Source organism: Oculina patagonica, chromosome 14 (assembly GCF_052425735.1).
Source record: "Oculina patagonica isolate OP01 chromosome 14, crgOcupat, whole genome shotgun sequence".
NCBI classification, from domain to species: Eukaryota; Metazoa; Cnidaria; class Anthozoa; order Scleractinia; family Oculinidae; genus Oculina; species Oculina patagonica.
Window position 1 is genome coordinate 11,111,877 of NC_135771.1, and position 17,003 is coordinate 11,128,879.

Sequence of the window (17,003 nt, forward strand, 5' to 3'; positions counted from 1 at the left end):
TCTGAGCAAAGATTCTCGAACGGGGATGGTTCGTTTTCCAATGCAAGAGTATGTTGTTCAAGGTCAATTTTAGCCTTATAGAACTCAAGAAAATCGCGGCCTAGTATCGCGTCGTACGCCATGGCGTCAATTACCAAAGCTTTGAAAGGAAAATCTTTAGAATTGATTCGAAAGGGCACTTCGACCTGACCCAAAACCGGAATATTTTCACCGCTTACTGACCTGATTGAATTAATACCTGTCCTAATGGGAGTGTGTTTAGTGAGTGCTGGAATCTGCCTCCAAACATCTGCCTTAATCGCGCTAACATTTGCACCGGTGTCTACTAGAAAAGACACCTTGCTATCGTAAATGTTTCCTTCAATTGAAATATTGTTTGTATTTTGTGAAAGCGGCACGGGGTCTTGTGTCAGAAGGGCGATAAATTGTTCGTTAACCTCGGAAGGATCAAGCGAACAAACGTTTAATCCGCTTGGACTGTACACATGGTCGTTTTTTACATCAAAACAATCGGTTTCCTCGCTGGCTACCTTTTGTGTTTTTTCGACTATTTTGCTTGTTTACAAGCAAAAGTAGGAGATTAGGAGTGATGTGGGCAAAATTTGGAACATTCTTGTCTACTCTCAAGGGACTTTTTTAATTTCTCAAGGGACTGTTTTAATTCCTCAAGGGATTTCTTTCCGCTCAGTGGGCGATGAAAGGGTCTCTTATTATTACTGCGTCAACACTTACAAGCTCGTGTTAAAGACGTGACTTGTCACATATTCCGGTGTAGGTGATGAAAGGGTTAGTCATTAGTATTGCGTCAACACTTGCGGGTTCAAATTGCGGCCTCGTGAAAAAGCATTAAAAACGCTAACAAAATTACAGAATTCAGACTACTACAGAGAACCTTGAAAGAAACTTTGTTTAGAATTTATTTTTAGTTTGGATGAAGTCAAGAAATGTGTTGACAAGCGGCAGAGTATCGAAATTTTTCGCACCGTGCTGTACTGCACGGCAGAAATAATTATCCACATGTTCATGTTGAAAGCGAAGTTTTAATTTGAGCAGCCGGCTTTTGAAGTCAATTGTACACTAAATGGATTTACCGATCGTTCAAAAAATTACAGAGAACCTTGAAAGAAACTTTGTTTAGAATTTATTTTTAGTTCGGATGAAGTCAAGAAATGTGTCGACAAGCGGCAGAGTATCGGAATTTTTCGCACCGTGCTGTACTGCACGGCAGAAATAATTATCCACATGTTCATGTTGAAAGCGAAGTTTTAATTTGAGCAGCCGGCTTTTGAAGTCAATTGTACACTAAATGGATTTACCGATCGTTCAAACAATTACATCCAAGTTCAAAGCAATAACAGTACATTACCAAAAAATTACAGAGAACCTTGAAAGAAACTTTGTTTAGAATTTATTTTTAGTTTGGATGAAGTCAAGAAATGTGTTGACAAGCGGCAGAGTATCGAAATTTTTCGCACCGTGCTGTACTGCACGGCAGAAATAATTATCCACATGTTCATGTTGAAAGCGAAGTTTTAATTTGAGCAGCCGGCTTTTGAAGTCAATTGTACACTAAATGGATTTACCGATCGTTCAAAAAATAGGTACATCCAAGTTCAAAGCAATAACAGTACATTACCATTTCGTTCTCAAAAGACTTGAGAAGCCGCAATTGGTCCTTGTTTAACTCCGTGATTTGAATTCAAAACGCATTTGTAAGCACCCGGGGTATCCAATCGAACGTTCGGAAATCGAACTCAATCGAACACCAATCGTTCGATTGGGTTCGGTAATCGAACATAATCGAACTCACAATAAAATTTGGTCAATCGAACTCAATCGAACGTTCGATTACCGAACAGTGAACAATCGAACTTAATCGAACGTTCGATTACCGAACAACCAACAATCGAACTCAATCGAACGTTCGATTACCGAACTCCTGTTTGTTTATACTGCGTACATATTGTACGGTGCACCGTTCCCCTAATCCTTTTTTGGCGATTCGCCATACCCCAGGATAGGACGATTGTCTGCACAATAGCCAACAATAGCGACGCGACGTTAATTCTGCATCGATTGATTTCAAGAGCCACGGCCGGCTGGGGCAGTCAAACAACGTACTCGTCCGAAACTAAAGTCAATTTTTTTGCTTATTACGACGATTTCGATCTTAAGAAAAAAATCGTTTTACTTGTTCACTTGTTATTTTTGTCATCCATGTTAATAGTAAGCACTTCCTCCAATGTAATTGTTGTCATGTTGGAAATTGCTCTTCTCCTGTTAACGTCGCTTTTGGCCGCCCTTGAGGGCTTGGACAGACTTATGGCGGCAGCGTTTTGGCTACTAGTAATGATTCTTCACATATTGAACACAACTGCCTGTGTTGCAGTGAATGAAATGGTGCAACTTTTGTTTGAGTGTAACGGTGAAAATCATGGCAGAAACCATATCTTTCCTTCTAATATAGAAATGTAAACAATAGTGCATTCAGTTATTTTACCGTCGTTTTATTCTCTTCTACCAAATATATTTTACTTAACATTGACATTCAGTTCGATATTTGGACGTTTTTATATTTATTCCATTCAATAAAAGTTGATTTTGATTAGTCCTGCGTGATTTACTTATCAAGAGAAGGATTCCGAACACTGAAAATCGAACCCGATTGTGTTCGATTGTGTTCGATTATGTTCGATTGGTTCGATTGGTTCGAAAATCGAACTCACAGCAAAATAGATGTTCGATTTTGTTCGATTACCGAACCCAATCGAACGATTGGTGTTCGATTGGGTTCGATTGATTTTTGGTTCGATTTTGTTCGATTGGATACCCCGGGTAAGCACCATTACACCATATCTTCGCGGCGGTGAAAGGAAAGATAAATCCTTCATCAACAAGGTTTCAGCACTCTGTACTCCATGGTTTTCCGTTTTAAGGCCACTTTAAAATTCTATAGTGTTTCTCCTTTCCGTTTAAAGTCCCAAATATGTTTTTTTTTTCTTGTTCAGAATCAAAACAAGGCCTTGGAAGTTTGTAAATACAACCCGCGCGGCTCTACGATTTCCTTGTACGATTTCAATGCACGGAATAATACGAAAAACCTTCTTCTAGGACCCCAAGAGTTCTCTAAAAATATGCGCAGAAAACAGATTTTGATTGGTTTATTTGCCGTTATTATCTATAGAACAATAGAAGAACCAAAAAAACTCCAGGGAGGGTGGGAAAGGGCATATTCCGCTGTAGGTGATGAAAGGGTCTCTCATTAGTATTGCTTCAACACTTGCGGGTTCAAATTGCAACGGCGTGAAAAAGCATTTTAGACTCCTAAAGAGAACCTTGAAAGAAACTTTGTTTAGAATTTATTTTTAGTTCGTATGAAGTCAAGAAAAAAATGTGTTAACAAGTGGCAGAGTATCGAAATTCGTCGCACCGTGCTGTACTGCACGGCTGAAATAATTATCCACATGTTCATGTTGAAAGCGAAGTTTTAATTTCGGTTTAGCAGCCAGCTTTTGAAGTCAATTGTACATGTGACGTTATATAAGTGACGTAAGAACCTTGGAACGAGAGAACCTGGGAACGAGGTTAAAACCTCGTGCGAATTCGGTCGATCTGTTGTTAGTGTGTTTGTTCGAACGGTTACTGTATTATTCGAGTAGACAGCCAAATAAAAGGACATTGGTGGATTTATTGTCTGTTCTTCTGCCTGGCAACATTTGGCGACCCCGCCAGGACCGATGTTCAACCGATGTTTTGCGTTTGTTTGGTGTGGAGACCGTGATCAAAGCGAAGGAATGCCGATCGAAGAAATGGTGAAAATGGCGGTAAATTGTGGTTTGCGAATCCTTTAATTGCACTGGAACATAAGCTGATGTGGTAACAAGAAGAAAGATGATGGATTCAGAGCTCGAAGAACTGCAACTTCAAGTTGAGGGAGGAATTTGTAAGCTCCCGATCGTGGAAATGGAGCAGTTAGCGGAGCATGTGGGTTTGGAATCAAAGGAATACAAAGGAAAGAGTAAGCTTGCCATGTCGCGGATCGTTCGTGCAAAAGTTGAAGTTGAGCTTGGACAAACGGAAAGTAAAGTTGAATATCTTACGGAACTTAAGAATTTCATTGCTGGGACGCCACCACCACTCGAAGAAACAGGACAAAACGAAGAAGAATCTGTAAAACCGAAAATGGAATACGAAGCACTATGTAAACAATTCGAGGAAATGATGGAGTCGTACAAGAAGAAAATGGAGCAGGCTTCAGTAAAGCAGGAGGACACAAAATCACCAAAAGAAGGTAACGTGTCACTCATTGATGTAAAAACTGCTCTTAGGAGAGATTTTAAGATCATGGGTGTTATTGGAGGAGAGGAACAAAAGGACAGATTGTCCTTCGTTAGTTTAATTCGCCAAATAGATGCAGGGCGTGAGAAAGGATATAAAGAACGGAAGATAATTGATGCAGTTATTCGTGCTATTAGTCCCAGCTTGAAGTTGAGATCTTACTTAGAAACCATGAAAGAGCTTACCTTGGCAAAACTAAGGCAGATGTTAAGAGCCCATTACAAGCAGAAGTCAGGTACTGAACTGTACCAAGAACTAACAACAATGTGCCAATCACCGAAGGAAACTCCCCAAGACTTCTTAATCAGGGCCCTTGATCTAAGACAACAGGTTCTCTTTGCATCGCAAGCTGAGGGTGGTGCTGTAAAATATGAATCATCTCTGGTTCATCCCTTGTTTCTGCATGCTGTTGAAACTGGCCTACAAGATGAATCTGTCCGTAACAAATTGCGGCCGTTCCTCCAGAAAGTAGATGTTACTGATGAAGAGTTAATGGAACAAATCAACGTGGTTGTATCTGAAGAGTCAGAACGAAAGGGTAAGCTTGGAGCTACCAATCTCAAAAACATCAGAGTAAATTGTTTGGAAGTTGAAGGCGAGCAGACCGAATCAGGTGATCAACCGCAGCCGAAAAAGCCTGGGTCAAAAAAGGAAGCGAAGTCTGACAGGCCTGACAGATTAATGGTCACCCTTGAGGCTGTCCAATCGGATATTGCTGTCTTGAAAGAAGCCATGGCTTCCCAGAATACCAAAGAGAGAGACAGAGTTCACTTTAGGCAACCATTTGAGAACCAAAGGAGACGTGTCTGCCCAGCATGCCAAACAGCAAACCAAGAGTTCTGTGACCACTGTTTCCGCTGTGGTTCAAGTGACCATTTTGCACGAGGATGTCGCGGGGGTGCAGCCAACATACCTAATCAGGGAAACCAGAGGAGGCTACCACCGCGGGACAGGGAGTAGCTGATGACCACATTAAAAGGTCCCATGTTTGTGTTAACTGTAGCAGGAGAGGATTATCTTTAAAGCAATGTTCCAATTGTCATTCAGTGCATTACTGTTCTCAGAAATGCCAAAGAGCCCACTGGATTAAGCATAAGCAGTTGTGTAGTGCAATCAAGTATCTGTCTAACGAGGAGAAAAGAGATGTTTCTGACAGTGGCATGTATGTTAGTCACCTAACACCAAACCAACATGCTAAAGTTGCAAAATTGGTGGGAAAGAGATGTATGGTTCAGTGTGTTATGAACAATGTTCAAACTGAAGCATTATGGGACACTGGTGCCCAAGTTTCTATTGTTTCCAAGGATTGGATTGCTGAGAACCTGCCTACAGCTGAGAGTCGTCAAATGGATGAACTGCTTAATGACAAAGGACTTGATCTGAAAGCAGCTAACGGTACAGAAATCCCATATGAAGGATGGATTGAAGTTTCTTTCAAACTAATGACCTCAGATGACAAACATGGTATGTCAGTACCCTTCCTGATCTCAACAGAAGCTATGGATCACCCTATTATTGGATACAATGTAATTGAAGAAATTGTGAGAAACCCTGTTAGTGAGCCACCAAGCAATTATGAAGAGACTTTGGTCAATGCCTTGAGCTCTAGTCTTCCAAATGCAAAGCAGGAGAATGTTAAAGCTTTGATTGGTCTCATTAGGACTAACACCCCAAGTGAACTGTGTAGTGTTAAAGTAACAAAAAGGGATGTGGTAGTTCCGAAGAATGAGACAGTAGTAGTAACTTGTTCTGTTAATACTGGCCCAACTGAATCAAGACTTCCAGTGTTGTTTGAACCAGATGTTGAATCACCATGGCCATCAGGACTTGAGGTCCCTGAAACATTAGTAACTATCAGAGGTGGTGCTTCATCACGTGTCAAAATTCAAGTGAGAAATACCACAGACCATGACATCACGTTGAGGAACAGGACAGTGTTAGGCAAGCTCCAGCTAGTCAAATCTGTAACACCATTAGAAGTAAGAAAGAGAGAGGATGAAGAAAGTTCAGCAGACTGTGTTCCTTCTAGTGACAAATCATCAGAGGAGGGAGAAGAGCCTGAATTGCAATCAGATGCAACTGTAATGAAGGAATGTCAAAGTGACACTAGCAATCCACCTCCAGATGTTGATTTAGGAGATTTGACAGAAGATCAGAAAATTGCAGTAGTGAACATGCTCAAAGAGGAAGCAGATTCCTTTTCGAAAGATGATGATGATGTAGGGAGCGCGGAAGGTCTGCAACTCAAAATTAACCTGTCCGATAATCGTCCAGTCCAGAAAAACTATACAGCTATTCCAAAGCCTTTGTATCCAGAAGTGAAGCAACATGTTGAAGACTTACTCAACCGTGGATGGGTGCGGAAGTCACGCTCAGCCTACTCATCGCCAGTAGTTTGTGTGCGGAAAAAGGACGGTTCTTTAAGACTGTGTGTGGACTTTCGTGAGCTGAACAGGCGAACAGTACCGGACCGACATCCGCTTCCTCGGGTACAAACAACCATCGAGAATCTTGGAGGGAACAAGTGGTTTTCTCTTCTGGACCAAGGAAATGCTTATCACCAGGGATTTATCAGCCCTCAATGTCAACACATGACTGCATTTGTAACACCGTGGGGCCTGTACGAGTGGGTGAGGATCCCATTCGGTCTCAGAAATGCTCCTGGAGAATTTCAAAGATTTATGGAGGACTGTTTGGAAGGACTTAGAGATGAAATTTGCGTGCCTTATTTGGATGATGTGATTGTTTTCAGCAGAACCTTTGAGGAGCACATAGAAAATGTTCGAACAGTTTTGAGGAGACTACGTGAACACGGAATAAAGCTGAAAGCCAGAAAATGCAAGATGTTCAAGAAGGAGGTCAATTACCTGGGGAGGATTGTTTCTGCTGACGGATATCGAGTGGATCCTTCAAATGTTAAGGCGGTTTTGGCACTCAAAGAGACTAACCCCAAGACTGTTGGCGATGTGAGAAAACTCCTGGGCTTGTTGGGGTATTACCGAAAATACATACAGGACTTCTCCAGAATTGCACAGCCTCTCTTCGAACTCTTGAAAGCACCCGGGGTCAAGACTAGCAGACATCCTAATCAAACAGAAAGGCGTAGTCAGAAAGGAAATGGGACACAAGCGTCATCCAGGCATGCAATTGTTTGGACACAAGAACATCAAGGAGTGTTAGAGAAACTTGTGGACTGTCTGGCTAACCCGCCAATTCTTGGTTATCCAGATTATGATCTCCCATTTGTACTACACACAGATGCGTCGAATGAAGGGCTGGGAGCAGTGCTTTATCAGCGGCAGTCTGGTAAAATGCGTGTAATAGGATATAGATCTAGAACACTCACTCCTGCAGAGAAAAATTATCACCTTCATTCTGGAAAGTTAGAGTTTTTAGCTTTGAAATGGGCTATCTGTGAACAGTTCAGGGACTATCTGTACTACGCACCATCATTCACAGTTTACACGGACAACAATCCCCTGACGTATGTGTTATCGACAGCGAAACTTAATTCAACCGGACATCGCTGGGTGTCAGAGCTGGCTGATTACAATTTTGAGATAAAGTACAGACCTGGTAAAGCAAACAAAGATGCTGACACCTTGTCAAGAATTCCTTTGGACATCAACCAGTACATTCCTACTTGTACACAAGAGACTTCACAGGATGTGATCAGTGCAACTTTGTCTGGTGTGAAGGCACTTCAGAACGGTGATACGGTCTGGATAACAGCAGTCAGTGATAGAACAGATGCGTTGAACCTCGACTCTAATCTTCTTGATTCCAGGAATTACCATCAAATCGAGCCTTAAGTCATTCTGACAGCTCAGAAACAAGACCCAAGTATTGGCAGAGTCATTGCATACAAACTCAATGGACACAAACCAGCAATCCATGAAATCTCTAGAAAATTACCCCATACAAGAAAGTTGCTACGTGAATGGCCGAAGCTTGAAATTGGAAGTGATGGGCTCTTGAGAAGAAAGTGTGGACAGAATTTACAGCTGGTGTTGCCAAAGCAATTTCACCGCTTGGTCTACAAGGAGCTGCATCAAGAGATGGGTCATTTGGGGGCAGAGAGAGTACTTCAGCTAGCCCGCGAGAGATTTTACTGGCCCTACATGCAGCGAGACATTACTCACTTCGTGACCAAGGTGTGCAGTTGTCTGAAGCAAAGGCGACCAAATGTCTATACACGTGCTCCTCTCCAACCTATTGTCACCAATGCACCGTTTGAGTTAATTTCTATTGATTACCTGCACCTGGAAAGAAGCTCTGGTGGGTACGAATACATTCTGGTTATGGTTGACCACTTCACACGATTTGCGCAGGCGTATCCTACTAGGAATAAGTCAGCTCGGACAGCAGCCGACAAACTCTACAACGATTTCATACTTCGCTTCGGATTGCCAGCCCGTATTCTGCACGATCAGGGAAGAGAATTTGAAAACAATTTGTTTCACCAGTTGCAGCAGTCGTGTGGAATGATACGTTCAAGGACCACGCCCTACCATCCACAGTGTAATGGTAAAGCAGAGAGATTCAACCAGACATTGTTGTCAATGTTACGAACACTACCTGAAGAAAAGAAATCTAAGTGGTCGGAGTATGTGCCCAAGGTTGTACATGCCTACAATTGTACCAAAAGTGAATCAACTGGGTTTTCACCGTTTTACCTACTGTTTGGGAGGTCACCACGCCTGCCAGTGGATCTGATATTTGGACCTTCTTTAGAGGAAGCTAACGTGACCCACACAGAATATGCAGACAAGTGGAAAGTTGCTATGAAGGAAGCATATTCATTGGCTCTAAAGAACACCTCCAAATCTGCAACGGATGGCAAACGACAGTATGACCGTAAAGTGAGATTTTCAAATCTGCAACCCGGGGACAGAGTATTGGTCCGAAATTTGTCAGAGCGTGGTGGGCCAGGGAAACTCCGGTCGTATTGGGAACAGAAAATACATGTTGTAAGAGAGCAGAAAGGGGACTTGCCCATCTACCAGGTGAGCCCAGAGGGGGACCCAGACAAGACAAGAGTACTACACAGAAATCTCTTATTGCCATGTGACTTCCTCCATGCAGATACTCAGGAGTTTGTGCAGCAGCCAGTCCAAGTGAGGAGGAGCACATCTGTTCGTACTAGGCAGCACAAAGAGAGAGGTCATCAACCTTACCATAATGAGAGCGAAAGTGAAGATGAGGAGGAGGTCCTACCTGGCCTGGTACCCAGAGATTTGGACACACTGCCACTTCTAACATCTACGACAGGACCTGAGGAAGTTAGCGAAGAACACTCAGAATATGCTGAGGATGGAGCCATGCCTGAAGGAGTGGAGGAAGGACCAAACCATGATGAGACTTCAGCAAGCACCCCTGAACCGGAACAAGAGCTTGAACCAGGTCAAGAATTCCAACCAGAACAACAGCCAGAATTGGATCCTGAACTAGACCAACAGCTAGAGTTGGATCCTACACCAGAACAGCAGCCAGAACCAGAACAAGTTTCAGAACCAAATCGGCCCCAGCGTGTTCGTCAGCCACCAAGGATGTTTACATACAATACCCTGGGACAGCCAACCATATGCAGTGTTCAAACTGGTTCCAATCTTGTACCTGGATGGTGGTATCCACCTTTCCAACCACCAAAGATGTTACCTACACACCAGTACCATGCACCACCCTGTTATGTTCCTTTGGTGTACCCACCCTATATGCAGATGATGTTTACCGTGATGCATCCAGATTTATTGACTGTTTAAGACTCTTAATGACGTTGTTGTTGAACAGATATTTATTGTATTATTTGTGGAATTATAAGTCTTTTCTTTTGTGCTGCCATGCCTTGCAAATGGGCAAATAAGTGATATAGTTATTCAAGAACTATGACTGTGCCATCTTTAAGTTATGAGTGAACATGGATAGATTTTTCAAGATTTGTATTTTCCTAAGTTTTGTTTGTATGAAGTTGCTGACATTGGGCCTGATCAACCCACATAATGCAAGGAAGACAAGCAATGAGAGTGAGAATATTATTAATGTGGCATATCTTTATGGGAGCTCAGAACTCCACTGAACATTGCAGTAGCAAATGTCCCGGAGGACATTTTCAAAGTCGGGGAGTGTGTGACGTTATATAAGTGACGTAAGAACCTTGGAACGAGAGAACCTGGGAACGAGGCTAAAACCTCGTGCGAATTCGGTCGATCTGTTGTTAGTGTGTTTGTTCGATCGGTAACTGTATTATTCGAGTAGACAGCCAAATAAAAGGACATTGGTGGATTTATTGTCTGTTCTTCTGCCTGGCAACATACACTAAATGAATTTACCGATCGTTCAAACAATTACATCCAAGTTCAAAGCAATAACAGTACATTACCATTTCGTTTTTAAAAGATTTGATAAGCTGCATTTAGTCAGTGTTTAACTCCGTGATTTGAATTCAAAACGCATTTGTAAGCACCATTACAGCATGGCGGCGGTGGAAGGAAAGATAAATCCTTCATCAACAATGTTTTAGCACTCTGTAGTCCATGGTTTTTCGTTTTAAGGCCACTTAAATTCTATATTTCTCCTTATCGTTTTAAGTCCCAAAGATGGTATTTTTCTTGTTGGTTTTCAAAGCCTGGTGAGACCGGCACAAGCAATTTGGGGGTGGTTTCCAATGTTTGGGTCAACATAACACTGGGGAGCTGGTGTTAAAGACGTGACTTGTCACATATTCCGCTGTAGGTGATGAAAGGGGCTCTCATTAGTATTGCGTAAACACTTGCGGGTTCAAATTGCGGCGTCATGGATTGAAGATTACTGTAATTTTTGCATACGCAAGCCAAATCGGTCATAAACTGTTTAAAAACGTTTTGTTCTTTGTATTAAAAGGAAAGTTCTTGGAGAGTGCGTTTTATCCAGTAGTACCAAGTTATCAGTACAAAGATACGCACGTTAATGCTTTAGTTTGGCAAGAGTGAAGTTAATGAAATAACATAAACGGATACAAATTCCAGTGGTTTTTAACTGTTGCGGAGTGGAGTGGTTTTCAACGGTTTACGAAGTTTAAAGGAGCAATAGAGCTCTATCTACTGCTCAATAAATTTGTTTTCAATAGCACTGAACTTGACAGTTGTCATAAACTTTTCTTCACCGTTGGAAGAATTCACTCTGGAAAAGAGACAGATGTTCAGTGGAGCAAGAGAGTTACCTTGAGTGCTAAGTGAGTACAATCTTGCGTTGATTGTTTGTATGAATGTGTCATGTGGTACAGATGTTTTTGAAAAAGTTATCGCTACATGGTTTCGCTTTTAGTCTTTGAAGTATTTCCGCACTGCGGTTGGTAAGCGAGTGGGGAAACGTCAACGCAGTTGCAGTATCTGGCAATTCTCATTTATGCTCGTGATTTTTGCCATCAGTATTAAACTGGTTAACTCATTTGCCATCGTTTGCCAAAACGTACAATTTTTAAAGTGCTACGCTTTTCGTTCTTTTTTTTCTCTCACTTCTGTTATGTTCAATTTTTTTAACACGTGTTTTCTTTTGTTCTGCCGTGTTTATTTATAGCCGTTTACGCTATTCCGTTGTCTTGGTTGTTATCAATGCTGACACACCCCTTGACACACCAGTTGAGATAAAATTCTCCCGTTATATGCTAAGCTGCGCTAAAGAAGTTTTTTTTCTTTTTAGAGAGATAAGCTACCACTTTATTCCATTTCTACGGTATGATACATTCTATGAATTTTTGGTATGGCAGTTTTAGTATTTAATCCTGAATTTCCTACTGTGCGATTAAGTAAGTCGCTAACAGGCTCGTTAGTATGTTTTCGTGAGCGATGCTTTTGAATTTACACAATGGACGCACAGCAAGATAAAACGAATTTCCGGTAATTGTTTGAGTACATAGGTGGTGGAAAACACGGATCCTGCTTCCCAAAAGCCGTAACCGGGTTTACATTACGTTTGTGACGTAGGGTATAAGCGAGCCCGACAGTAAACAGATGGCGGTCTCGGTCTAACGAGCTTTAATAGGGTTTAAAAGCTCGTTAAGATGGTCTTTGAGAAGGAATTATGATCTGAAACGTTTTTCGAGTGTCAGAGAAAGTTACTTGGAGATTTGGGTCTATATTCGAAGCTAGAAATTGAGGTAAATTATCTTTCTTGTTGCTTCGCACGTGTTTCGGTCTGTTGCGTATGCTGTTGAATAACTTGTGTGTGTTTTTTACATCCCATCGCCCCGGGCAGCTGAAAATTTGAACACGATATTATTCATAGAACGCCCCTCAAACTGCTCAAGGCTGCTTAATCGGCAGAGAAAACGGAACAATCGATACTCACCAAGAACTATGTCGGTCAAGCTGGTTATCCTATACGTAGTTATTCCATAAAACGCTGGTTATAGATAGCCACACATTAGCTTTGGGCAGAGCGCGCTGTTCAACTGACTCAAAATCGTTCACATGCTCGTATTACATACAGAAAAGAAAGAGACCTGTTTTGCCTCTTCAGTGACAGCAGAATAACCGACGGAAACAATAGAAATAAAGTCAACAATTACTTTTTATTGTTTACAAATACAAGTTAGTCAGTTATTAAATTCTCGTTTATAAATCCGCGCGTCGTTTTCTTCTGTTTTAGCCAGCAGAAGGTTTTGGTTCATTTTCCCCAGGTACCATCGATATTTTGTAAAATCCCAGCAAGTTTTCTCCAAGGAAAACCGTCCCAGCAAGCGAACAGTCTCATTCCTAAATTTGCCAGCCAGCTCAAGTTCAGGTTGCAGAGCGGAAATTTTGTGGAGCGGTTTCGTTGGGTTCTTCTGCGTATGAAATTATAGATAAAATTCCAAATGGTACAAAATGCTCTTTGGATCACCTTTTTTTTAGATTGAAAACCTCGCTTGTATCATAAATTATGTGTCTTTAATGATTTATTTGGAAATGTAAAGTTTTAATACTTTGCCATGGTTTTTGAGATGCAATCCTTGTGTTTACGCAGTACAATTTATTGGTAGTTAATTTGAAATTCGGTCGATTTTTCTCAGGTTTTCAGGTTAGTTTTCATCTTAGAAAAAGGAAAATGTATTGTTGTAGTTCCAAATTTGTAAAGTGATTGAATTTTTTTTTTGGAAACTTGATAACTTTTACATAAGCCGATGTGTTACTCTTAAAAACGAAATGTTTTGCTCGTTACTGTGATATTGAAACTTTAACTGCTGTAAATAAGTTTTGAGTTATTAAATAAAACATGCATCATGGTCTTTTGTGTATTTTTATGTTATAAGAAGGGGTTAAAAATTTTTCATTTTTTGAGCTTTCTTTTTTGGCTTGTTACTTTTTTGTCAGTTAATTTGTTAAACACAATAACACTTTGAAGGACAAAAAGGATTTCAAAAACTCAACAACAAAATTTAACAACAAGGAGTTTCCTATTGGTACCCCTTCCAATTACTAAACCCGCCCAACAAACCTTAACTTTGGCGATAAGATGACAACAACTACTTTCCATGTGGTATAAGAGAACACGTAGCTCATCTCACAACAGCTCACCTTGAGCAGGGTTTGACTTGGATAAATTACCTTAATAGAAACCCCTTGTTCTTGTGATTCCATTAGAAATTTCTCAGTACAAACTTATTAACTTCAGGAACTTTCATTTCCCTTTTAACAGCTTTCTTAACTTACTTCGGCTTTATGCGTTTCTTTATCTCGAACCTATGCCCCACTTCACCCTAACCCCCCCCCCCCCCCAAAAAAAAAAAATAATCATTATTCGACGCCTTCTTTACCTTAAATTGGCGTATTTTTAATTGAAATGGTTCTTTGTTTTGGTAGCTGTTGTTGCCACTTTTTAAAATGTTTCACACTTCTGCGTTTTACAAAATTCACACATACTGCCTTTTAAGAAAATACGTCAATGCGCATTTTACAATGTTCCTCCCATCAACCGTACCGTTCCACCGTTCCGCCGTTCCACCGTTCCTACATTCCTCATAATAAACTAACCAGAATATCCAGGACAACACAAATTTACATATTTCAACACTTGCACTCCTAAACAAAGTGAAAAGCCTAATTCACCCTTTAAAAAGAACTACTCCATACCACAATTGACTGCCAACAGATAAACCATAGCAAAATAGTCGTAGTCTCACAGAGACCTTTGATTCCTGCCGGTTGCGCCTCACATCGTTCACAAGTCTCCAAGGCCGTATTTTGGTCACGATCTTTCGCAAAAGAATTGGTTGAAAAAGAGCTGTCATCGCTGTTTATTTGTGTAATGCGGGCACCGCAAACATTGTAAACATTACGAAATATTGTTTTCAGAATCTCTATTCCGCAATAAACAAATGTAAGTATCATTCCTACTAGGTAATAGATCGCCCAAGGCCTACCTAGCTTTGACGAATTAATGCTAAATGTGTTCAAAAATATTTTCTGATTTACCGCACGCTGTATTTCCGACCTGGTTGTCTGTCGAATTACCGATAATATGTCATGTCGCAGTTTCTGTGTCCAATGTAAGATATGAAACTGCTGGCTCCTGAAACACGAAATGACTTTTCACTACTGCGATCGTCTCTTCTTGTGACTCAATAATATCGAAGTAAAGTTCCGATTCTGTCGAAGTAAATACAAGGGATTCCTGCGAACTAATTTGGCTTATTGTTTGTACTGGCTTCACGTTACAACTTATTTCTGAGCAACAATCTCCATTCTGAAATTCATGTGTATCTCCTACGGCTTGCATTGAAATAACGGGGACGGACAAATTCTCCTTTAACTGAACAACTGAATTCTCATCGCAACATTGCATATCAATTTCACTATTTTCTTTTTGAACTAATTGAACAACTGAATTCTCATCGCAACATTGCATATCAATTTCACTATTTTCTTTTTGAACTGTGTTATCCGTCGTCGAAACTTCTCTACAAACATTCGGTTGTAAACTATAAAATGGTTCAGAAACAAACTCACTGTCTTGGCGTGACATGTTGTCACCGTTTTGAAGAACTGCTATTGTATTTACTTCTCCGGAAATACCGGCTTGTTCAGATGTCACAAGCGTGTTATCTCGTGGTTGAATTCGTTGAATATCTAGCGGGACTCCTTGAATTTCGGAGTCACTATTTGTACGATGACTTATTGGCCCTGGATGTTTGGGTTTCACTGACTTTGTCGTAACATCTTGGCTTTGTTTTTCTTTAAGTATTCTCTCTGACATTTGCTCCGAACGAACCGCATGAAAGGTCATGAAAGGTACGTGTTGTTTGTGTTCCTATGTCAGAGTTCGTGACAGTGATCTGCCCACTCGGGAATGTGGACTCACGAGCTTGGAATTTAGTGTTCAAATGACAATCACTTATCTCCGCTGAGTTATTACCATTGACATATATCTCCTGTGTAGAGGCCGCTTTGCTTATTGATCTGTTTTGTTGCGGTTCATTAAGCCTTTGGTCGCTATTAGGAAATTGATAGTTATAATTGCTGTGGTTCCGCTCATCCTGTTTTGGAGTATTCCAACGATAAGCTTCATTCGAACGATAAATTTCATTGTAATTTTGGTGATTTGTGTGCCCGTAATAATCAAAATTCTCATGAAAATGTGTAAATCTGCTTTCATTTCCGATCCCTTGACGCTCCCGTCCGCAAGAGATCGCGGCTAGTTTAAATTTTGGTTTCCTGTGTGACTCGAATATTGTGGGCGCCCCCAGCTCTGAGTGGGCCCACGCGGTGCATTTGAGTTTGGGATTCTCGGATCTCTACCCTGATTTTGTCGCTGTAGGCAACGTGCAATTATATGACCCGGTTTGTTGCAAAAATCGCAAATGGGACGGCCATCCAACGTACGCCGGCCTCGCATATGTTGACCGCTAAATTGAGGATTACGCCGCATTTCCTGTCTTATTTGTTGCGAGACTATTTGAGCAATTTCTTCTCTCTTCTCTCTGGGCGGGACTCCCCTGGGAAAACTTTGGATTGTCTGCTCTCAGTGCGATCGAACGCAGCGATGCTTGATTTTTCTTTAGCGGTGGCTTGTTGTTGTAAATTCGCAAGTGCTTTTAGAATTTCATCAGTTCTATCGGGTGGTTTAGGGTCCTGAACTGACTCGCGTAACCTCGCGTGTCGCTCGGCATTTTCGAAAGATTCCGGCCGTTGTAGGATTACAAAGTTTTTTAGTTCGGGCCTTAACCCCTGTATGAACTGATTCATCAGTTCGGACCGAGGTAAATTAATTCTTTGGCCGATCTTTCGTATATCGGCCGCAAATTCGCCAACAGACTCTGTCGGTAACTGTTTTCGTTCGTTGAGTTTTTGTCGTAACAACCACACGTCGGAGTCCGAATGAAACTGGTTTTTCAAAGCCGAACAAAGGTCGTCAAAATTTTTTCCGGATAAACCTGGCGTGGTATTAAACCAAATATTCGCGTTCCCGGTTAGATGAAGTGGCAACATTTCGGCTTTACGACTATTAGAGAGTTTAAAAAACTGCGCCGCTCTATTGTAAGTTATCAGGAACTCGTTTACATCTTCGGTGCTTTCGCCTGAGAATTTTGGCATAGAGACGCTATTTCCACGCGCAAACTTTGGCGTTTCGTTTGATTGTTCTAGCGCCTTCGTGAGTGTAACCATTTGGTCATGCCAATGGGTAGCTAGCTTTTCAGTATGATCTGAAAG

General features: G+C 41.3%; 1 protein-coding gene and 1 pseudogene across 1 annotated transcript in view; one reads left to right on the forward strand and one right to left on the reverse strand.

Moving 5' to 3' along the window:
* The window catches only part of LOC144637653 (ATP synthase mitochondrial F1 complex assembly factor 1-like), a 120,684-nt gene that overhangs the window by 53,406 nt on the left and 50,275 nt on the right, over nucleotides 1-17,003 (reverse strand). The gene's annotated exons all lie outside the window — the stretch shown is intronic.
* Nucleotides 16,767-17,003, forward strand: part of LOC144638969 (uncharacterized) — a 2,869-nt pseudogene continuing 2,632 nt past the window's right edge.